Source organism: Hemicordylus capensis, chromosome 4 (genome assembly GCF_027244095.1).
Source record: "Hemicordylus capensis ecotype Gifberg chromosome 4, rHemCap1.1.pri, whole genome shotgun sequence".
In the NCBI taxonomy this organism is placed as follows: Eukaryota; Metazoa; Chordata; class Lepidosauria; order Squamata; family Cordylidae; genus Hemicordylus; species Hemicordylus capensis.
Genome location: NC_069660.1, coordinates 282,976,489 through 283,000,397, shown reverse-complemented (window position 1 = coordinate 283,000,397; position 23,909 = coordinate 282,976,489). Strand labels below are relative to the sequence as shown.

The 23,909-nt window shown below is 44.5% G+C and overlaps 1 long non-coding RNA gene across 1 annotated transcript in view; it reads left to right on the top strand.

The window, feature by feature from the left end:
- The first annotated feature begins 14,571 nt into the window (after positions 1-14,571).
- Positions 14,572-23,909, top strand: part of LOC128324626 (uncharacterized) — a 41,718-nt gene continuing 32,380 nt past the window's right edge. The window contains exon 1 of the long non-coding RNA XR_008306988.1: positions 14,572-14,658. This is a non-coding gene — a long non-coding RNA (uncharacterized LOC128324626). The remainder of the gene's footprint in view (positions 14,659-23,909) is intronic.

Sequence of the window (23,909 nt, the reverse complement as noted above, 5' to 3'; positions counted from 1 at the left end):
GCGTTGTGAGAGAGGGACAAAAGCCTCTCTCTCTCATAATTTTATAAACCTCTATCATGTCTCCCCTTAATTGTCTTTTTTTCTAAATTAAAAAAAGCCTAATGTTGTAGCCTTACCTCGTAAGGAGGTATAGCCCTCTGATCATTTTGTTTGCTGTGTACCTTTTCCAGTTGTAGAATATCCTTTTGAGGAGATATGGTGACCAGAACTACGCAGTATCTCAGATGTAGCCACACCATAGATTTGTATAAGGGTATTATAATATTAGTCGTTTTATTTGCAGTCCCTTTCCTAATTATCCCTAGCATGGAATTTGTCTTTTTCACAGCTGCTGCACATTGAGTTTTTATAAAGTACAAAGCCGCCTAATGGCGCAGTGGGGAAATGACTTGAATAGCAAGCCAGAAGTTGCCAGTTCGAATCCCCGCTGGTATGTTTCCCAGACTATGGGAAACACCTATATTGGGCAGCAGCGATATAGGAAGATGCTGAAAGGCATCATCTCATACTGCGTGAGGTAAACCCCTCCTATATTCTACCAAAGACAACCACAGGGCTCTGGGGTCACCAGGAGTCAACATCAACTCGATGGCACACTTTACCTATTAGTCATACAACTGAAAGTGCAGGCCCTGATTATTGAACCACTGTGTGTGTGTGTTTAGGGATGTTTCCAGTTCAGGTTCAATGCAACCGAAAAACTTTAGTTCTGGGTTTAGTTCCAGTTCACTGTGGGGGGAAATATCTCCAAACCTGTTTTTGGTTGCAGGTTCAGTTTCAATTTGACTCCCTCCTCAGGAGGCCTACTTTAGATACCATACTGGCCCAACAGCCATCCTGTTTAGCTTCCCCTCAGCAGTCTGGCCTGCCACCATAGATCCCTGTTTGGCAAGCCCCTCCTCTCGTCTGTCTTTGTTCTTCCTAAGGGAGGCGTTAAAACTCTGCTGAAAGATGTGCCGTGGCGGATTTAAGGAGAGGCAAAGTAGGCACTTGCCTACGGCGGTAGAATATGAGGAGTGGCAAATTTTGCCGCCCTTCTCTGGGGGCAAGTGGAAAGTCCCCCCACACTGCTTTTTCTTCTGAAAACCGCCTCTGCACGGCCAGATGGGGCAGCAAAGGCTGCAGTGGGGGGAGGGGAAATTCCCTCTTCACTTTAAAATGCTGCAGCACAGTGCAATGGGGCGGCAGTGGCTGCAGCAGGGAGAGTGGGGGCGAGGGGGAAGTCTCCCCTTTTACCTTTAAAGCAACACTGCTGCATGGCAGGGCGGCAAGGGAGAGCTCCTTCCAGCTCCCCTCCTCCCTCCCAAATGACTGCACGCCCCCATCTACAGCCCGTTATGGGCCTTTCTCCGCACTAGAGATGTGCACGGACTGCGGCGGCACAGCCCAACGCCGGGTGTGTGTGTTGCTTTAAGGGCGGGGGGGGGGTTGTACTTACCCCGCCTGCCGCTTTTCCCCCTCTGGTGCGCCAGTTTTTGGCAAAACCTTCTGGACGGCAGCGTTCCCTTCTGCCGCCCCTGCCCACTTGTTGTTGGCAAAATCCGGAAGTAACACACGCGCATGCGCCCGCCGACGTGCATGTCGCCGACATGCATGATGTGCGCATCAGCAGCGGGTGCGGGTGCATGAGCGTGTGTTACTTCTGGATTTGGCCAACAACAAGGGGGCAGGGGCAGCAGGGAGGAACACTGCTGCCTCAAATATTTTGCTAAAAACTGGAGTGCCGGAGGGGGGAAAGCGGCGGGAGGGGTCAGTACCCCCCCCCGCCCTTAAAGCAACACCACCACCCCCGCTGATGGTTCGTTTGACTGCCAGACAAGCCAACCGGTTCGCAGGCCTCCAACATGGCCTGCAAAACGGTTTGTGCACATCCCTACTCCAAGGTCCAAAATGGGCTGCAGACATGGGTGTGCAGTCATTTGGGAAGGAGCAAAGGAGGGGACTGGAAGGCACTCTCCCTTGCCACCCTGCCATGCAGCGGTATTGCTTTAAACTGGTAAAAGGGGAGACTTTCCCTTCTGAGAGAGGGGAAAGGCTGAGAGAGAGGTGACCGGCCCAGAGTCACCCAGTTTGTTGAACAGAGACTGGGTCTCCCCAGTCCAACACTACACCACACTGACTCTTAGCATTATTGCTGTCTGACTAGCTTCCATTGGTGCAAACTGACCCCTGTCTCTGTTGCCACCTCCTTAATGTAAAGCAAAAGAGAGCCACATACTGTATAGTTGCCTGAATCTAAGACTAAGTTTTTCCCCAAGTTCTTGAGCAAACATTCAAGCCCTCGGTGGTTTGGGTCCAGGGTACTTAAAGCCCTGAAAGTCAGCTGCTCCCAGACGACCCTCCTTGCCTTTGAGAACAGCTGGGGAAGACCTACACCACATCTCTCCTCACTCTGAAATGCAACTGATGAGCACTCAGGACAGGGTCTTCTCAGATGTGGCATCCAGACTTTGGAGCTTTCTTCATCACAAGACCCACCCCTTTTAACCTTTTGTGGGTTGGTGAAGACCACCTTGCTCAGATGGTCCTTCAGTCTGGATGAATTTCACCCCTAGAATGATAGTTTTTACACTGACTCTGTGGCTGTGTTGTTGTGCTATTCTTATTTTGTTGCTTTCATTATATTTGAAACATGACTGTACATTGCTTTAGCGACTTTGTTGAAAAGTGGTCTATATAACCACTTTATAGAATAATGATTATATAATAGTCATGAGAATGACTATAATGTTGTCAGTTTAGCATTTGCATTATAGATACAGAATCTAACTCAACTTCTAAGGTCCTCTGTGTAAACTACACTACTTCTGTGTCATGTATGGAACAGCCCAGATTTGATGCTATCTGATGAAGGGATTATGGAAAAATCCTTAATTTTGTTAAAACAGGATTTCCCCCAAGGAGGATAATGACGACGGTTGCTAATGCTGCCATGAGTTTTTTAGTTACCTGCACTGATAATTGAGCCAAGAACACCAACCATTTTATGACATATTTGGAAATCCATCATAACAACATAAGCAACATAAGCAAATCAACAACCATGAATAGAGTTCAGCTACATACTGTAAACATTATTAACATGCCGTGTTTATTAAGAAAATGCCTGATATTTACATTGTTACTAGGATGACAAGACCTTGAGATCAAGGCTTTGTGATAATGTTAAGTAGCCTGTGCTCCTTTTTCTTGTACACATCTCAATAAGGTAATAGGTTTAGACATGTTCTCAGCCCTCCCATGTTTACATAATTTCACATTCATACATGAACAGATTGGTCCAGCCCTAAAGATCACAAGATGGTTGAATGGCATCTTTTGACCTGTTTTGCTAAACACTTTCTCAGCATCTTAATTATTTCCCATCCATCTTAATTATTTATTATTTCTCTGTGTAAACCACCCTGAGCCATTTTTGGAAGGGCAGTATAGAAATCAAATAAATAAATAAATTGATAGGAGTTACTGAGCATTTCCCCTGTACCTGCAGCTGATCAAAACTCTCAAACAGAGAAGTGTAACAGCTGGCAAGTGATAACCAAAGAAGCAAAGGTTTGGAGGATTCTCACCAAGGAGAAGAACTTTTGTATTCTTTGGCTGTTTGGGAAGTTTATATTTAATTATTTTATTTATTTTATTATTGATTATTCATTTATTCAATTTTTATACTGCCCTTCCAGAAAGGCTCAGGGCGGTATATATTTATACCATATATATTTATGTGTTTTTTATATTTATGTATATATTTATGTGTCTCATCATGAGATATAGTTGTATTTACTCAGAGGACTGCCGTATCTTGTTCCAAAAGAAGCTACACAAAGGGCTATGAGAAGAAGGGGGTAAGGAGAGAACTACCCATGAGAAGTTTATGTTGGGGGGAGGAATATGTGGCCCACATTATCTCCAAATTCCATTTTGAACCCCAAATTTCAACTTGGAGTATTAAAGTGAAATGTTTGCAAATCCAGTTCATGTTTTGGTTGTAGTTCTAACTGGGTAGTGTATGTGGATAATCCAGGCCAGGTTTTGCAGGTGATCCGGTGAGAAAGAAACTAGGTTTCTACAGCCTGCCTGTGTAAGTCTAAATAAAACTCTTCAGAGTGTTCTTCCTACTTTCTTCAAACATCAGAGAAAGCTCTATACCTTGCAATAAGCAGTTGGCTCCTAGAAGCTGCTATAGTATGACTCATCCTCCTCAATGCCCAGAAGCATTTTCTATCCCAAGTATGACCCCTCCTAGGAGCAGACTATCAAAGCCCTCTTGGTTCATGGAGCTGCATAGACTGCTCCCTAAGCATGGGGGCATTTATCCCTTTGATAATCAAAACTCTCTCATATTGTTCCCAAATTCACCAGAATCAATCTGCACAGGCTGACTGTTAGTTCAAGAGGAGTGAAGGTGAAGGGCTATTTTGTGTGTGTGCTAGTTTTTGTGGGTTTACACAATGAACTGCATGTGGGGTCATCGCTGGGTACCTACACTTAGCAGTTCTTGTGCTAGTTCATCCCAATTTTTCGGTCCGCACCAGGGTGTGTGTGCGAGCCAGCTCAGTTCAAGCCAGGCTTGATGTCAAACCGGCTTAGCAGGTTCGGGGTTGAACAGGACCAGCCTCGGCTGGTCCAAGTTCAAACCCAACTCGGCCCGGTTCGAAATGAACCGGTTCAGCAACAACAAATATGTATATACTGCTTTTCAACAAAACGTTCCCAAAGCGGTTTACATAGAAATAAATAAATAAATAAATAAATAAATAAATAAGAAATGGCTCCCTGTCCCCAAAGGGCTCACAATCTAAAAAACTTAAGATAGACACCAGCAAAAGCTACTGGAAGGATTCTGTGGGTGGATGCGAAGGATGCTGTGGGTGGATACGGCCAGTTACTCTCCCCCTGCGCTAAATAAAGAGAATCACCATGTTTAAAAGGAGCCTCTTTGCCCAGTTAGCAGGGGTTCAGAGCTCTACAGGTAAAAGGGGAATCGGTTGAGGATTCCCCTTTACCAATAAAGAGGCAGCGGGGTTTCACTAAACCTAGAGGGCGTGGGAGGGGAGTCAGTACTTACAAGTACTATCATCAGTGGGGGTGGGGCTCCCCCACCCACATCGGCCTCCCCCAGAGTCGCCACTTGCTCAGAGAGGGGGGAGAACGGCTGAAAGGATGGAGATGAAATGAAGATCGGGAGGGGGGAGAGATGGGGAACGAACGTGCAAAGGACTCTGTATTTATTATCAACCCTGTAAAGCCAGCCTGTGCAACATACAGCCCGAGGACCAGATCCGGCATGCAGGGACTGTTTTGCTGGCCCCAGGTGGGCCCAAAGTTTTGTAGCGCCTGAGGTGAGATGCAAAATGCTGCCTCGCCTCATGGCCCTGGTGGGGGGGGCATGCTTACAAAATTAATCTTTGGAAGTGGATGCGGGGCAGGGAGGAGGAAAGGGTGCAGCCTGCTATTGGACAAGCCTATATCACCTGATGTTTTAACCCTTAACGAGCTGGGGCTACACCAACATAGGGAGAAAACTTGGCTAATTCTTGAAAATAGTAGCGCTGATTCAATCACATCTTCTTTGGCATTCCTCACCTGAAAGTAATCAAGGAGGCAAGTGCAGGGAGATTCTCCTGCAGTCCAGAAATAAAACTTGACCGCAGAGCTACCATTCCCAGGCTACACACACCAAGCAACATATCCTGTGAGTAAGCTCATGCAGACCAAAATGGAGACCTCATGGTCCCATGGGATCTGGGCAGCAAAATGTGGGAACTACCCGCTGGTAGACTCAAACTAGGTATCGAGGTGCTCCTGGGAGCCCCCAATCAGGCACTCTTAGTAACGCATCTTCCCCTCCAATCAAGCTAGGAAGGTCCCTGGTGCTCCAGAGGGACTCTAATACAACTGGTCTGGGGGTGGGGGCAAAGGAGTAGCAAAGAATGGTATTAGGGGTACAAGGATTTTGCTCTGCATTAAATATTTATAGAGGTAAGGTAATGAATGAGTCTCCTACCTACCTGGCTGCCAGGAGCAACCCATCCTAATGGGCCGGAGGGGTTGCTGAGCAAGATGCAACTTGTTTGCTGCTGCTGCTCTCTCTCGCTCGCTTGCTCTCATTCATTCCACTCTGCCCCAGAGTTAATAAGAGCTGCACTGCTTGCAGGCTGGCCATTCATCAGGTAGAGCCGTGTGGGTGGGTTGGTCAAGGATTAGCCAGCCCACACCGCTCTACCTGCTGAATGGGCCGCCTGCAAGCAGGGCAGCTCTCGTTAACTCTGGGGCTTGGTGGGATGAGAGAGAGGAGCAGCGGAACTGCCAGAACTGGAGGCAGCTGTGTCTTGTTCAGTGCCCCCACCCACCCTGCACCCCAGCTTGCTAGGACAGGCCACTCCTGCTGGCTGTACTGATTTCTGCACCTTGTTCTGGGGTAGAGTGAATCAACTCGGAATCTACAGAGGTGCCTGCTGGGAACAACAGCTGATGACCGTGAGCTTGCAACCTGCGGCAGTGCAGCCCACTAAGGCCTCTATCAGGACTTGGCAACTCAGCCTGAAAGTAGGGCTAGATCACAAAGATTTAAACATCCGTGCATAATAGTTTGAGTAATCTGCTTTCTTTGATTTGTTGCATAGTAGTATTGCAATCATAAAGCACTGTTGCATAATATTGTGTTGATTTGCCCTTGGCCCTCGTTCCTCTAGGCTTGGGCCTGTGTAGTATATCTGAGGCCATGTGACTGCAGTAATAAAGTTACTCACTTTGTTTTCACAGAATGGCTACTCTTAGGAGGGCAATGGTAGATTTAGAGGCACTATGTTTACAAAACAGATCGTTTCAGGAAGCGCTGCCAAGTAGTGAATACTAAACATTGTTTTTATCGGATGCTGAATTTTTTTTAATCCCCAAGGGCATTTTAAATTTGTTCTTCCATATGCTAACATTTGTTATACCAGTTTTGGTGCTTCAGCACTTCGCTTTTAATGCTGATTTCCTGTTAGTATGATTTTATTTGATATGTCATCTGCTTTGAGAACCTGTGCGGAAAGCGGGTTATAAATCCAAGCAAGACGGAGGTGCTCATTGTAGGGGCTCAGAATCTGAGGGATGAGTTAGATCTCCCTGTGCTGGATGGGGTTACACTCCCCCGGAAGGAGCAGATATCCAGCTTGGGGATACTCTTGGATCCAGGCCTCACTCTGGTATCTCAGGTGGAGGCTGTGGCCAGGAGTGCTTTTTATCAGCTTAGGCTGATTCGACAGCTGCGTCCATTCCTAGAGGAGGAGGATCTCAGAACAGTGGTGCACCAGCTGGTAACCTCCAGGCTTGACTACTGTAATGCGCTCTACGTGGAGCTGCCTTTGTACATAGTTCGGAAACTTCAGTTAGTTCAAAATGCGGCAGCAAGACTGGTCTCTGGGGCAACCCGGAGAAACCATATTATGCCTATTTTGAAACAGCTGCACTGGCTGCCGATATGTTTCCGAGCAAAATACAAAGTGCTGGTTATTACCTTTAAAGCCCTGAACGGCTTAGGTCCAGGTTACCTTAGAGAGTGCCTTCTTCGGTCTGATCCCCACCGCACACTAAGATAATCTGAGGAGGTCCGGCTCCAGTTGCCACCAGTTCGCCTTCTCTGTAGCCGCTCCTGGACTGTGGAATGTGCTCCCTGCAGACATCTGTAATTTGAATTCTTTATTGGAATTTAGGAGAGCCCTAAAGACCTACCTGTTCAGCCTGGCCTTCCAGCGCTCTTAAATTGTTTTAAAGGGTCTTCGATGTTTGTGAACCGCCCTGAGCTATTTTGTAAGGGTGGTCTTAAAAATCAAACAAACAAACAAACAAACAAACAAACAAATAACCTGTTATAAATAACCTGAAGTAAATGAATACATATTGAAAGTGTAATTTAAATACTTAACATGGGCACTTACTGTGTGAAATTCAGGGGCATCTGAAGGATCACACTAAACATTTCTTTAAGCATGTGTTTTGTTACTCTAATGTGTCTCTTCTTTGTTAAACGGTACGTGTGGGGGTGGCCTGGATTTGGGTTCTGTAGTGGAGTTTAATTCTTTGTTCCCCTCTGTGGTCTTGATCCAAATTGGGGCCCTGCATGTACTATTCAGCAAAGAAAAACCAAGCATGTGGCTGTGTAGCATGTGCTTAAAGTAACACAACATAGTTTTGTCTTCATTCCCTTACTAACTGAGGGAAACCCTGCTTGATAATATACACTGCAAAAACAGCAATATGATATTCAGATGACACATTCTTATACTTTTTACCATCATTACCTGGAAGTTTTTCACACCTGGCTTTTAGTTTGCATCTCCTCTAGAATGGAAGTGTGTGTTCACATATTGGCCAGATTTACCCCAAAGTCCCTGCAAGCTATCAGGGAGCCCTTTCACATACAATTTGGGTTTTTCATCAGATGGAGTGTTTCAGGTGGAATGTAGCCTGATTTATATCTGGGGTAAAAAAAAATCCACTTTTTGCATCGTTTGGGGGGGGCAACTTCGAACTTGGAGTAAACCTCGCAGAAAACCTGCGGTAAAGTCTCCTGTCTAGGAAGGCTTCTGGCATTCGTTCAACTTCTGCATTCATTTATCCCTGGCTCTGCAATACAGACTGTCTGTGACTGTAATTCTATTTCTGATGTACTTCCTATAATCTCCAATATTGAACTAAATGGACCAATGACTTGGTCTAAATGACTTGGTATAAGGCAGCTTTCTATGTTCCTATTTACTACTACTAAAATTACTACTACCATCTTCCTATTATGACTGAACTTTCATTTCTGTTTCCTAGAAATTCAACCCCATGACTCCCTGCAGAGTTGTGATAAGAATGGAAAATAATCTGAGTACCCTCTCATATCTAATATCCCTGGGCACTTCTTAGTTGTATTATCTATAATATGTTCCCATTAATGTTTAATACTTTTACAACTGTTAAGAACCTGTTTATCCGTCTATTTCCGATAAAGCAGTTAAAGAATGTATTGTTCCATTTTGTCTTATATAAGAGTTCTGATTTATCAGATACTGCATGAATGGTGACAGTACCCTTGACCCCATAAAATATTGCTTCTATTTGTGGTGGTCCTCCATTCTGATGAAGGTCGTTTTTACTTTGTTTGCTCCTTTCTTTTATGCATGGGTATATTGGAAACATAACTAAGTAGCAGAAAGCTTTTGGGGTTTTGAAAAGAGAAACAATCCAAGCCTGCCTAAATTAAGAGGATGCTCTTAATTTCCCCACCGCCCACAGAGAAGTGCATCCTTATGTTAATTGACCTGAGCACGCAGCAGTGCCAGCAGGTTTTGCTTTGCTCAGAGGACTCAAGTTACATCAGTTCCTGAGGGACTAAACATAGTGAATGAGAAATATGGCGCATAAGATGGTATCATTAGTAGACCATAAGAACATTTTCCTTTCTGGTAACACAGAAAGTCAGAAAGAGACACAAAACACAGGCAAAGGGTTCATGAAGGATCAAACTAGACATCTGTGAACAGAACAGAACAGAACTTTATTACAGTCATAGACCAATATAAAAGAAATACAAACAATTCATCACGTAAATAAAATTTAAAAAGAAGAGGAAAATACATAAACTACTTATGCAATGCATTGCTAAAGATCAGATCGATTTTTGCAGATTATAAAACAAAACCTGGCCACTATATTAATAATTTTTTCATCTGAGTTAAGTAGTAAAAACTTCAAATCTAGACATCTGTTATTCATGTGACTGATGACCCCCCTTCACTTATCAAGTGGGTCCACAGGGGTCTTAGTTTAACATCAAACCCAGTAGTTTTCATTTAGGTTTGTAGGATGATATTACTTTTTGTATTTGTGCTTTTATTTATATTTATCTGTGTTTTACTACCGCTTGCTTGGGATTGGATTTGTATTATTTTACTTCTATAGTGTGTGTGTGTTTCTTACTGGTTCTAACTGTATTTTATTACTGGTGATTTTATTGCTGCTATGTTTACTTATTTTTATTGTATTTCTCAGTGGTTATTGTTTGCTATGGTCTTGGATATGTAAGCCTTTATTTTACTTCTATTCTGTGTGTTCTTAACAGCTTTTGTTTTTCTATGGTTTAATGATTACTTCAAATAAAATCAATCTAGACTCAAAAGCGGCTCATGGGTGAAAGGAGCTGACCCTTTCCCACTCTGATCTACCACTACTCTCTACTCACTCTTCCACCTGAATACTCACATTTTTAAATATTAAGAATCTGAAAGCACTTGTCTTGAAACAGAATTAGAGGTGGTGGGCAACTGAAAGCAGAACAAGGTGGATTAGAAAGAAAATCTGTCATCCTCACACCAGTTACACAAAAATATGTAGAATTGGCATTGATCCCATGTTTTACTTAGAATACCGTGCTCCCTGTGAATAAATGCTGCAGAAGCCAGCATATAATGTAGTGTGGAGTGCTTGAAAGGCACTTATTTGTTATGATAGCATTCCATTAATGCCTCCTTCTGTGGCAGTGAGTTGACATTTCTGTACTTTATGAAAGTAATATAATTATTTTAATAGTAACCAACGTTGTCTCAATAGGCGAGGGAGGCTCTCTCAGCAAGGCCATTAATATTGCATTTCTCCCAAGTTCAGAGTTCAGCTAGCTCTATGAGATGGTCAGGGCATCTGGCTGGTTGCTTCTGGGTACAGAATAATGTACTAGTTGGGCTTTGAGCTGATTAAAGCAGTTTGTGTCCACAGTATTTTGTGAAACCTATGGCTTATTTATTTATGTTTACATTTTCCTTTGGTGGTAATGCTCTATCCTGATGTACAATTTCAGAGCTCATCTTGCAGTGTTTTTGAAGTAGTACCAAACAGTGGCAAATCTAAATCCTATAGCAATATATCATGCTACATATATGATGATATTTAAGCCCCAGTACAGCATCACTCCAGTGGCTGTTGCTGGTGTCTACCTTGTGTTTGTTTTTTTTAGATGGTGAGCCCTTTGGGGTTGGGATGTGCACGAACCAAGGTTCGTGCACTAGTCTGGAGCCATGGGGAGGGGAACAACAAGTGGGATCTTTTAAAAAGAGGAGAACAGGTCCTTACCTGCTCTCTGCAACTACATGCAGCTTCTTGCTGCAACAGTGCTGCCCCAAGAACTTGAACATGGCACCGGCACACACATGGCATCCATGCATGCATGGGTGCCATTTGCGTGGTGAGCATGGTATTGTGGTCAGCAACACAATGCTGATGATGCAAATGTAGGGTTGTCATATTCTGGCTTTCCAAATCCAGGTGCCTAATTTGCATATTATGTAAATTGGCTTGAAAATAATTTTGGAGCAGAATAATGACTGCATGTTTTGCTCCAAAACTCCGCTTCCACAAGGGCTAGAGCTTAGCTTTAAAAAAGAAGAAGAAAGAAAGCTGAAATCCGGGTGAATCTGAGTGGGCTAAGCAATCTGGGTGAGATGCTTAAAATCAAGGTGAAACCCAGAATTTCAGGGGGCAGAGCAACTCTAACTCTACCTATGCATGCGTGGATGCCATGTGTGTGGCAGTGCCACGTGTGGGTTCTTGGTGGCAGAGCCATCGCAGCAGGAAACTGCATGTGGTGGTGGAAAGCAGATAAAGACCTGCTCCCCTTTTAATTTTTTTAAGATCCCACCAACTCTCCTTCCCGTGGCACTGAACCAGTTTGGACCTTATCTGAATTGGTTCTGTGCGGAACCAGTGCAGAACTTTGGGGACAGGGAACTGTCTTATACTATTTCTGTATAAACCACTTTGAGAACTTTTTGTTGTTGTTGAAAAGCAGTAGAAAAGTAGTACTAATACTACTTGGAGAACGTTTTGTTCAGCTGAATTTCTTCCAGGATGCTGTCGACCTGATGGGCTGACCAGAGGGGCTGGCCAGAGTTGATCCAGCATATTCACTTTACCTGAGGTCAGGAAGTGGGCCCATAGATAAGGAGATCAGTAAGACACCTGGTGGCAGAAAGAGCAGAAGAAGATCAGGTACATGGGCCTGCAGAGATCCATCCATCAACTTCAGAGTGGTCAAGCCAAGACCCCACCCCCATCCCCACCAGCTGAGAAAGAATGACGGCAATCTATCTATGACCCAAGTCTGAGGAGGGATTGCCTGAGGGATTGTAATGTAATGAGCCCCTGGCCTGGAAGCAAGAGCAGAATGCCATAAATCACTGCTTGGCCTGCTGTGTTGGCTCAATAAACACAAGTCATCACTAGGGATGTGCATGAGTTGGCTCGGCAGCCGCAGGCAGGGTAGGGACTGGATCCTTTAAAAAGGAGGAATGCAGGTCCTTACCTGCTGCTCCGCCACCCCACTGCTCATCCGGGACCGGTGCTGGCATGCAAAAGACGTGCATGCACAGGCTGCTGGGAATAGAGAAGCAGCCACGCACAGTCTTTTGCATGCCAGCACCAGTCCAAGATGAATGGTGGGGCGGCAGAGCAGCAGGTAAGGACCTGCTTTCCTCCTTCTTGTTTACACAGACAGGTGTTATTGACTGGTTTGTTTTATCCAGACATCGAGTCCTTCCCAAGGACCTGGGATGCCAGAATTTTATTGTCAATTGTTATAGATATCGTCGCAGAATATAGGCTGTTCCCAGTAAAGCTGCTTTTTGTAGCTGGCTGATGGTGATTTCTGTGGCCCCTATGGTGTTGAGGTGCTCTTCAAGTTGTTTTGGAATTGCACACAGGGCGCCAATTACCACTGGGGTTATTTTGGTCTTTTTCTGCCACAGCCTTTCAATTTCAATTTGTAGATCTTTGTATTTGGTGATTTTTTTCTATTTCTTTTTCTGCTATTCTGCTATCCCCTGGTATTGCTATGTCGATTATTTTGACTTGCTTTTCTTTCTTCTCAACTACAGTTATATCTGGTGTATTATGTGGCAGATGTTTGTCTGTTTGTAGTCGGAAGTCCCATAATATTTTTGCATCTTCATTTTCTACCACTTTTTCAATGTTATGGTCCCACCAATTTTTGGCTACAGGTAGCTTGTATTTTTTGCAGATGTCCCAGTGTATCATCCCTGCTACTTTGTCATGCCTTTGTTTGTAGTCAGTCTGTGCGATCTTCTTACAACAGCTGATTAGGTGGTCCATGGTTTCATCTGCTTCTTTACAAAGGCGGCACTTGCTGTTTGTTGTTGACTTTTCAACTTTTGCTCTTATTGCATTTGTTCTTAGTGCCCGTTCTTTTGAAGCCAATATTAAACCCTCTGTTTCTTTCTTCAAGTTGCCATTCTTAAGCCATTGCCAGGTCTAATAATAATAATAAGAAGAATAAGAATAATAATAATAAGAAGAAGAATATAATAATATTTTACATTTATATCCTGCTCTTCCTCCAAGGACCCCAGAGTGGTGTACTACATACTTGAGTTTCTCTTCACAACAACCCTGTGAAGTAGATTAGGCTGAAGTAGATTAGGCTGAGAGAGAAGTGACTGGCCCAGAGTCACCCAGCTATTATCACGGCTGAATGGGGATTTGAATTCGGGTCTCCCCGGTCCTAGTCCAGCACTCTAACCACTACACCATGCTGGCTCTTTTTAAAGGAATTGATCCCTGCCCCACCAGACCAGCTCAGGTGTGCTTGTCTGAACTGGTTCGGCATTTCCATCCTGAGGTGTCGGACCACTTCGGAAACATCCCTAGTTGTTACATCCCCTTTCCCTCTCACCATTCTTAATGGATCCCAGGCTGCCCTATGGACTGTCTGATATGGAGCTGCCCCCATGAGGGAAAGAGTGGGGCTCTACAGATGCATATCGTTTATGTGGGACAACAAAGAGTTCCGAGAGGCCTGACCCGCATTGCATGAGAACTCGCACTACACTTTCTAGTCCATGCCCCAGAATCTTCTAGAACACACACATGACCCTTCCTCAACAGACAAACTAAAGTGAAAGGGGTTTCCTGAAGGAAAAAAGTGTTCTAAGGGCAGAAAGACCAAATTTTCAAGGATTGCTGCCAAAGAGCAGTGAAATGGCTGGGGTGTGTGTGGTGAATTCCAGTGGAGAAGTAACTGGCAGAAGAAGGGTGATGAAGGCCTTCTCTGCCCACTGCTTCTGCCCTTCAGTCTCTTGTCAGGCTGTTTCCCTCAGCTGTGGGGCATGTCCAGTCTCAAAGTTTAGCTGGGGAAGGTGTCAGGGGCAAAGAGGAGAGCAGCAGAAAAGGGGGTTGGCACCCTTGCGCCACCCACAGCTTCTCAGCTAGATATATTCTCTCCACTCTGCCACATTTATTGGTTTGATGGCAACCTGCATTTGAAGCTGCAGGTCTGTTAACCAAGGAGATGAAGATTCCATTATCCACCACATTGGCATTCTGAGGCTGGATTAACACATGAAAACTTAAAAGGTGCACGGAGAAAAATATGTATTTTCCCTGTTGCATTTCTGTACTGTAAATGAAAACATTTGGTAGAGAACAGAGTGATCCCATTTATTGTGCACCTGACAATTTTTCCTGGAATGCATTGTGCAAAATAAAACTTTTTCTGTGCACCTTAGAGGTTTTCCTGTCTTCTTTGTATTTTCAGGGGGTGCCTTCCCTCCTTTTTGCCATGAAGCCAGCTGAGGCAGAATGAGGTACCCTGAAATGGCAGAATGGATTCTACCACTTCAGGTGGGTAAACCATTTCTGTACACTCTTCTATGTGGCAGGGGTGGGGGCTGGGGCAACCCTCCCTGCCATCAGAATACTAGCACAGTAAAAAGAGGGCTGGACTGAAACCTCTGAGATGCTAGTGTTCTACTTGCACAGAGATTTTTTTAATTTTTTTTAAATTGTGCAAGCATTCAAACATGGTAGGCCCACCTGTGGACAGAGGTGGTACAATCCATTTTACTCCATCTGGACTATACCATTTTGTTCTTTAAAATGAAAAACCACTAATAAGTAGCCCATCCAGCTGTTTTGTATATTGGAGAAGTTTAAGTGTGTTTAAACACTTCTCTCCCTTGCTTTTTCTCAAATCAAAATATGCTCCCCTAAGTTGCTATTAACTTCATGCTTGTTCTTTTTAAAATCTGTATCTGTCCCCCCACCCCACCCCACTCATGAAGCAAATAGCAGCTGTAGGGGCAGCAAGCGTATGGTTAGGGAAAGGGAGGAAAGGGTTAAACACCATTTCCCAGAGTGCTGTTTCCCAGATGTCAAAGTGGGCACCCTTCGTTAGTTTTTTAAAAAAGATTTAGAAGATGATACCTAGCTTGGCCTTTGGTTTCTGCTACATTGTAGTTAAACTGCTTTGATGGGGCTAAAAATAGCATCCACATTTTTCATGGTGTTCAGCACATTACTGAGCAGCCAATCTGAACTAGCAACATTAGACTCCCATTGTGCTGGTGGCACACAATATCTGCTCTACATGTTCATGATGAGAGAAGACTCCCAAGCAACGGATGGTGTTCTTCCATCTTTGATTTCCCAAAGCACAGTTCATAGCTGAGCTACTGTGCACACTCTGGAGTCCATTGAACACAAAACCCCAAGAGTTTTTTGTCCTATCGGTTTGTCGAAGCTCATTGTGTAGTGGTTCAGAGCTGATTCCAGGAACAAGATGGTGGTTCAGCAGTAATGAGCTATGAAGGTGCTCCTTCCTTCTCATGAGTAAGGTTGGAATTAAGTCTGTGTCCCCAGGGCACAATTCTAATGTTCTTCTGGTTCTATGAAATGTCAAGGTGAATCCTGGTGGAACTTTAAAAGCATAAGGACAATCTTACCCAGTGTGCAATGAATGGCAGTTGTCATCCACATCTTGTATCATGTTCCCAGCAGTGGTCAGTAACCAGATAAGTGTATAACAATCCAAGTTGTCATAAATGGAATCTTCCACTGACTGTTGTTCAAGCTTGCCTTGGAGCAAGCTTCGTTATTGAGGACTGCGGCTTGAACAGAAGAATGCTTACCCTGATCAATAGGGGAGGGGCACTAGTTGAGTGACAGGGGCACATGCACATGTGGCTATACATCTGTCTGTTTTCTGCTGTCCATAATGTTACTAATGACAAGAGACACAACCCTGCATTTACTGTATCTACACAATGTTTGCAGTAGATTTCAAGGGGTTTACCCTCACTATCTTAATAGGTGGTGGTGGGTGGGTTTTTTAAAAACATCCTTAGTAATCATACTTCGTATTTATACAACTAAATATTGTATAAATGGAAGTTTATATATTTGGCTGCAGCCCACAAAAGACTACAGTTCCCAGGAGCACTCACACCATTCTCAGGGCTTCCATTTTTAAATCTCAAGTTCTGCTCCTTTGCCAGTGGGAACAAGATGAACTCTTTTCAACCTGTCCCCTGCTCCTTGCCATCCACCAAGTACCTTCATGGGTAAGGGGAGTGCGGCCAAAACAAACTTTGTTTAACAAAGCTTTGGCAACCTGGGAGAGGGCCTTTTTGGTGGTGGCACCCTGTTTATGGAATAGCCTCCTCAGTGAGACTCATCTGGCACCATCACTTTCTTCTTTTAGATGGCAAGTGTGAAGATCTTTCTGTTCATCCAGGCCTTTAAAAAAGGGTTTAATTAAAAAAAACCTGTTTTCATATTTTATTATAATTTCATAGATAGATAGATAGATAGATATAGTTTTAATTGTATGTTTTATTCAATTGTTTTTGTTTTTGAGCCACCCGGATAATTGTTATGGGACAACCAACAAATAAAGTTGTTATTACTAACCTACCCAAATTGGCCTGATCTACACTGCGCAGGAGGAGGCAGTGGTAAACACCTCCTGTATTCTACCAAAAGAAAACCACATGCCTTTGTGGTCACCAGGAGTCAACACCGACTCAAGGTCACAACTTTATTTTTACTTATCTTGATTTAGTCCAAGTGTGGCTCTAAATGAACAGCAATTTGGTTCGGGCCAAATTACACCAAATCTGAATAGGTCTCAAAGCTGACATAGATGTGCTCACTCAAAATAGATCCCATGGTGCCGTATACCACAAGGCACTTCTGATGAAAGGAGGGAAAATCCACTGGAGTCAGTGGAATCACAATTGCTTGGAAATGGAAAATTGTGATTCATTCTTTTATGTTCTAGGAACAATCGGTATGGAAGTGAAGGAGTTGTTATAATTTCAGGAATTACAGTACTATTCTTGACCTAGAGATTTTAATCCAGCCAGTTCTAAAATAGTAGGGCAATAGTATTAGTAATAATGGGGGCGGGGGGAGGAAAAAGCTTAAAACGTTGAATTTGAAAACCCACTGCAACTTGGTGTGTTTAAAATACTGACCTAGATCTCAATTGTACAGTTTAACTATATATCTAATTAGCACTAGGATATCTTTAGAACTGTCTTGAGAAAACTTGTGATCACTGATAGCAGGATGTAGCTCTGTGTGAAACTGCCTTCATTCAGGACTATGCCCTACCATGAACAATAGGCTCCTTCAGGAATATCTCTACAGAACCAGTGTTTTTCTGTTTATTTTCAATAAAGTTATTATGTTTTCATAATAACTGAAGTAAGTATGTTTTCATCCAGATGGATCCTAAATCACTCTACAAACTTTATATATAAACACCAAAGTGCAGCCATCTCTGGAATGGAATTCCATGTCCAGCTGGCATATCCTGGCAGTTCACAAATAAGGGAAGAGATATTTTTGGCCAAGGGCATCAGGACAGGACAAGCCCCTCTTATTACAGAAAGTGCCTTGCAGTTTTGTAGTACAGCTTTTCCCCCTGTGGGGGAAATGATGATGTGGAAATGTTTTTAGTTCTTACATTTTATTTTAAAAATAGTGCTTTCTCAATGTATAATTCCCAAAGAGGTGTACAAAATTTTACTGTAAACAACAAAGTTACCCCCAAAAAGCATTGAAATCATTGGAACAAATTATTTGGGCTGATTCCTTTGTCAAGAGACTAGGGTGCATTCAGAATTGTATCTGGTTGGTTTAAAAGGGCTATTTATTGTTGAGAATGGAACCAGGGGTGTAGCTACAATGCTGACAGGAGGCACAGGTGCCCAGGTACCTGAGGGCTGCCAATTATCTCCTTCGCCCTCCCCCTCCACTGGGCATTTGGCCCCAACCCATGCTGGCCACTGTCCAGCAGCCTTACCAGCTTGGTATGGCAGGGCTGCCCCAATGCCAGTGAGAGAAGGCCTGCCTTTAAGAGGCCACCTGTTCTTATTAAGGATTAGGGCAACAGATGTGACATCTGAATACACCAATCTCAGTTTATCCTAACCTATTTGTTTCAGGGGACCTGAGATCTGAAACTCAGTTCAGCCCTCAGGTTCAGATCTTGGATTCCCTGAAGCAAATAAGTTAGGACAAGCCAAGTTTGGTGGGTTCAAACCTTGAGACCAAGCTTGGCAAATCCTGACCTCCAAAGGAACTAGGCACTTGTACGGGGATGGAAAAGGGGAATGCATGCTCCTGGGCCTAAGCAGAGGCGCTCTTACCTGTGGACTCCTAGGCCGAAGTCCAGGGCCTTCACACCCCCTGGGGGCTCCCAAATCCTCTTGAGTCTGTATTGGGTGATGTGGTCACCACGTTGCATTCCCAGCCTGTGCTGTGCCAGGTGGCCGCTCATGACTGTGACTGGTGCCAGGGGGCCGAGTGTGAGCTCTGCTTTAGAGACAGGGGGAGTGGGGAAAGAAATATGTAGGATGGGAATATGTTAAGTTGTGTGTTGAAATGTTTCTGCTAATGCATATTGGAGAACCTCTGTATTCACGGATCCAGCATCCACATATTCACGTATCTGTGGTCAGGTAATAGACACCTAACCTTGGTATACATGGTAAAAATCAGGCAAAAAGAGGGTTAAACTCACGTATCCATTTTGAGTGCAGGAGCCATTTAATGGCTCATTTTCTTGAGAGAAACCTGTGGAAATAAATGAAAAAATGGGCAATTTCTGGCTTCAAGGTGGCATTTCTGGATTGCTGGAAGCCTGCAGAGCATGGTAGGGCACTTTATTTTGCCCTTTTAACCCCTTTTTGGCATTTGGGGGCAATTTGGGGGTCTTTGGGAACCTAACCCCCGCAATCCCATTGTCTCAATGACTCACTATTCATGGTTTCCGTATACGTGGTAATAGCAGAGAACAGAACCTCATGAATATCGAGGGCCTCCTGTATTTGCATATATATCTTTTTTATATTCTTACATTCTTGTGAGTTCAGTTGCTGTTTGTGCCCTAAATAACCTATATGTTCACACACTATGTGTGTGTAGGGATGTGCAAACCAGTTTGATGTCGAACATCGGACCAAACTCACCCACCCCCTGGCCATTCTGGGGATTCATGATCTTTTTCTGTTAAAATTTATTTATTATTTTGTACTTACCTCCTCCGGTGGGTGTCTCCGAGACCACGGGGGTGGTGGTCAAGGAGGCCCTTTGGGCATGCACGATGGCCTCCAAAATGGCCACCGAGACAGGAGTGAGACCTGGAATGGGCTGAGGACTGCCCAAACAGGGTGATTTGAGGCATAATAGAGGCCCACGAGGGAGGAGGAAGCTCCGGACACCCCCCGTGGCATTGGAGAAGCCCCCCCAGTGGGGGTAAGTACAAAAGTATTTTTGATCGAAGAAGCTCATGAGCCCCTCCAAACCAAACTGGGGATGGGTGGGTTCGAGGGGGTGCTGGACCAAACTGGTTTGGTCTGGTTCAGGTCCAGTTTAGACTTGAGCCGAACCAGGCCAGCTGGTTTCATGCACACCCCATCACTCTGTGTGTGTGTGTGTGTGTGTGCGCGCGTGTGTCGGGGATTGATGCTTAACATGCAGCGGGAGTGCGGGGGCTCCAAAGATCTTTAGGTCCAGGCTCCAAAATTACCTAGGTGTACCTCTGGGCCTAAGGGAGGTTGCGTGAACTTGGGTTCTGCGTTACATCTGAACCCAGCCTCTGCTACTCAGCCTCTGTCCTGGCAATATGGCTTACAAGGAGCATAGACATTACTTTGCTAGATCATATCAAGCCTCATCCACATTTTGTTTCTGTTCATGGTTTGCCACATGCCTCTGGGCTCACAAACAAGGCATTAAGGTGGTGGTCATTCCCTGTTATTTGTTCCCATCATCTGACATTAGTTTTTTTCTCATCTTCAATTGCACTATGTCTGAAGGCATGGGGCAGGGAGGGGCAGGCTCGGACTGGCTCACCGAGCAGCAAGACATTTTCCTGGTGCACCCTCCCCTGGTGCACCCTCCTGCGCTCGCTGGGCTCTCCCCGTGCCAGCTGCCCGGCTCCCCTTTCCCCCTCTCCCAGTCCGGAGAGCCCCACCTCCTCTCCTTCCGATTGGTCGTGAGAAGTAGGCTCGGACTGCCCTGCAGGGCAACGGGGCATATTCTCGGTGTGCCCCACCTGCCCCACCCTACCTGCTGCACCCCACCCCACCTGGTGTGCCCCGCCCCACCCCTGCGCCCCAACTCCCACCCTTAATTACCCATTCTGCTTAAAACCTGCCCCCTCCCCACATATATTCCACCACCCTCTCAGTGCCCCCAGTCCGGCCCTGGGGAGGGGAAATCACAGTTGCTGGTCCCATACTCTGCACATTTAGCAGCTGTATGTGGTCAGGATCCCTGAACAATCAGTACAGAACTTTTTATCAGCTTTGGCTGATACAAAAATCAGAACTTTTTATCAGTTTCAGCTGATATGTCAGCTATGTCCATTACTAGAGGTGAATGACCTTAAAACAGTGATGCACATGATAGTAACCTCCAGACGTGACTACTGTAATGCGCTCTATGTGGGGCTGCCTTTGTACATAATCTGGAAACTACCATTGGTACAGAATACGGCAGACAAATCGGTCTCTGGAACAACACAAAGAGACCATATTACACTGGTTTTGAAAGAACTGCACTGGCTGCCAATCTGTTTCTGGATGAAATACAAGGTGGTGGTTATTACCTATAAAGTCCTTAATGTCTTGGGTCCAGGCTATTTAAGAGAGTGCCTCCTGTCATAAACCCTGCCACCATTTATGATCTTCTGGAGATATCCGGTTATGGTTGTCATCAGCTCGTTTGGTGGCAACTCAGGACCAGGCTTTCTTTGTGGCTACCCCAGGGCTTTGGAATATGCTCCCTGCTGAAATAAGAGCATCTCCTTCTCTGTTTGTTTTCAGGAAGACCCTCAAGACTCTCCTGTTCTTGCAAGCTTTTAATTAGAATTAACTTTAATAATTTTAATAATTTGTTTTATTGTGTTTTATTGTGTTTTATGTATTTTAATCTTTGATTTTTAATATTAAAATTTGTATACTGCCTAGAGATGTACATATAGGCAGTATAAAAATATGATTGATAAATAAATACAGAGCCTACACAGGGTACAGCAGTACGTGCACAGAGGACCTTTTGCACTTTCTGCCAAATATGTGGAGGTCTGAGTAGGTTCAGCAGGTGCAATCCTGTTCATCCTCCACACTTGTAGTAAATACATGACTAAAGTGAGACTAAGTTATTTGGAGATGTACTACCTCTGTACATGGAAGATCCATTCTATCTATCCTATATAATTGTTTTCCTTTGCAATTCTTAGTCATTTTTAAAAATGGTACTCCTTAGTTATTGAAATATATGCCTTCTGTTGCTTTACATGTTGCATTTTGTATTTCTGTTACGATCTGTGACTGACATGAAACTGAAACTGAACAGAAGTCCTTTGCAGAATGACAGTCATTCTCACATGCACATGAATAGTACCAGAGAGAGGCTAAAAGGCAAAAACCTACCATATGGTTTCTGATCTGTTTCCTACACCTTCAACAGAACTGTGGGATAGCATTGAAAACATATGAAGGAGGAAAGGGTCATAATGAGTTTCACATGCTCTGTGAGTTCACCAGAGCTGGAAATCATTATGAAGAACTTATTTATACTTTTTGGCTAGACAGCTATGCTATGAATTCAAGGAAACAGCTGTAAGTAAATGTTCTAACGTCTGATGAAATACTGAAACATCCCTGAAAGCAGATCAATGCAGAAAGAACAATTAGTTTCACCCAAACATTTGTTTTTGTCCAATCAATTGCTCTGGAGTTGGTTTTTTTCCAAGTCAAAAAAAGAATGAATTTGATCATGAGAAAGTTTGGATATTTGTGGTCCTCTGAACACTACTAACCTGGAAGTTTAGGTCATTAAGTTGTCTTCCTGGAAAGATCACACATGTGGATAAATATTAATAATGAATCATCTGTAGTCCTGGAGAAAGCATGGAGACAAAAATGCCTCCTTCAAAAGAATCAGGCAGTTGAGTCCAAAAGGATGATTCAGAGGTTTTCACAAGTAATATCACAAGTAGAGCAAGAGGGATAAAAAGAGCCAGCTTCCGTGTATTTGTTATTTAAAACTGCTAGAAAAGCCTTGTTTCCCTTCACAGGTTGAGTCATTTCCTACAGTGTACTCCTTTAGTTTCATGAATCCTGGGCACAGCAACATGTTCATGCTGGAAATAATATTGCATAGGAATCTGCCTTATACCAGGTCAAACCCTTGGCCAATCGAGCTCAGTATTGTCTACAGTGTACACTAATTGGCAGCAGTTCTCCAAAGTTTCAGGCAGGAGTCTTTCCCAGCCCTACCTGGAGGTGACAGGGATTGAAATGGACTTTCTGCATGACAACAGATGTTCCTTCCACTGAGCTATGGCCCCATTCCCAAAGTGGGCATCCAGACACTAACCACACCAAGATCTGCTTAGCTTAAGCAAGGTGACTGTATCATGTGCCCTTAGACCATGCTCCGCGACCCTTAGGACTTTGTGTATGAATGATGCCAAATTCACATAAACAGGATCAGGATATGTCAGAAGCTCTCTAGTTTCTGCAACCAACCTCAGTCCAGGGCCACTACAGTGATTTCCTGGCCCCAGCTAGTTGCAGGGTGGGAGATGGATGGATATTGTTTATTTCACTTATTTATCCCAATACTTGTTTGTACAAAACTAATTATTATTATGGCAAGTGTGTGGTCCAAGCCCTGTGTTTGCAGATTCACATTCCGTTCTAGCCCAGTTCAGACATTATGCTATGTGTACATACAGGTGTATGTGCACACCCACATGCTTTTGTGTGAATGACTGTTTATGTGTTCACTTTTAAAGTGAACCTGGGCCCCCTTAAATGCATTTCCCCCACACAGTTGTCTTTTTTCTAAACTGAAAAGCCCCAGGTGTTGTAACAGTCTTGCCTCATAAGGAAGCCAAGGCTACAACAGTTGCTGTTTGGGCCCTCAAGAACCCACATGTTAAAAATACTGTGTGTGTCACGGTGCGTGTGTCTATGGGGACGATGCTTAACTTGCAGGGGGGTGGGCTTCAAAGGTGTTTAGGTCCAGGCTCAAAAATTACATAGGTGCACTTCTGGGGGTGAGGTGGAAGACTCTTAAGAGGGTTGAAGTTGTGGGAGGGGAGAAGGGATGCCAGAACTGGGGCAGAGCCACCATTGGGCAAATGGGTTCAAAGAACATGGGCCGCCCCCACAGGGACGTCCTTGTGGCCCCAGACATGCCCCCCACGTCTGACATCAGATGCAGGGGGCATTACTTCGCTCCCAAACAGGGTTGCGCCACCCTGTTTGGGACTGAAACTGGCCCGTGCTGTATTGGCAGCGTGGCCGGAATGACTCTCCTTGCCTTTTAAAGGGAGGGAGACTACGCCCCTGCATCTGATGTCAGATGCAGGGGGTGTGGCTAGCTGGCCCCGTGCGTCTGGCATCAGATGCAGGGGGCGGGGCCAGGGGGCCATGGCGGCAGCCAAACATGGGCCACTGCCAGCCTCCGCCACTGACCAGGACTTTCTTATGCTCACTGAGCTACTGTGGCCCACCACATTAGGTGGGAATCACCTATCTAGAGGCAGGTATTTGAATCCCTACCAGCAG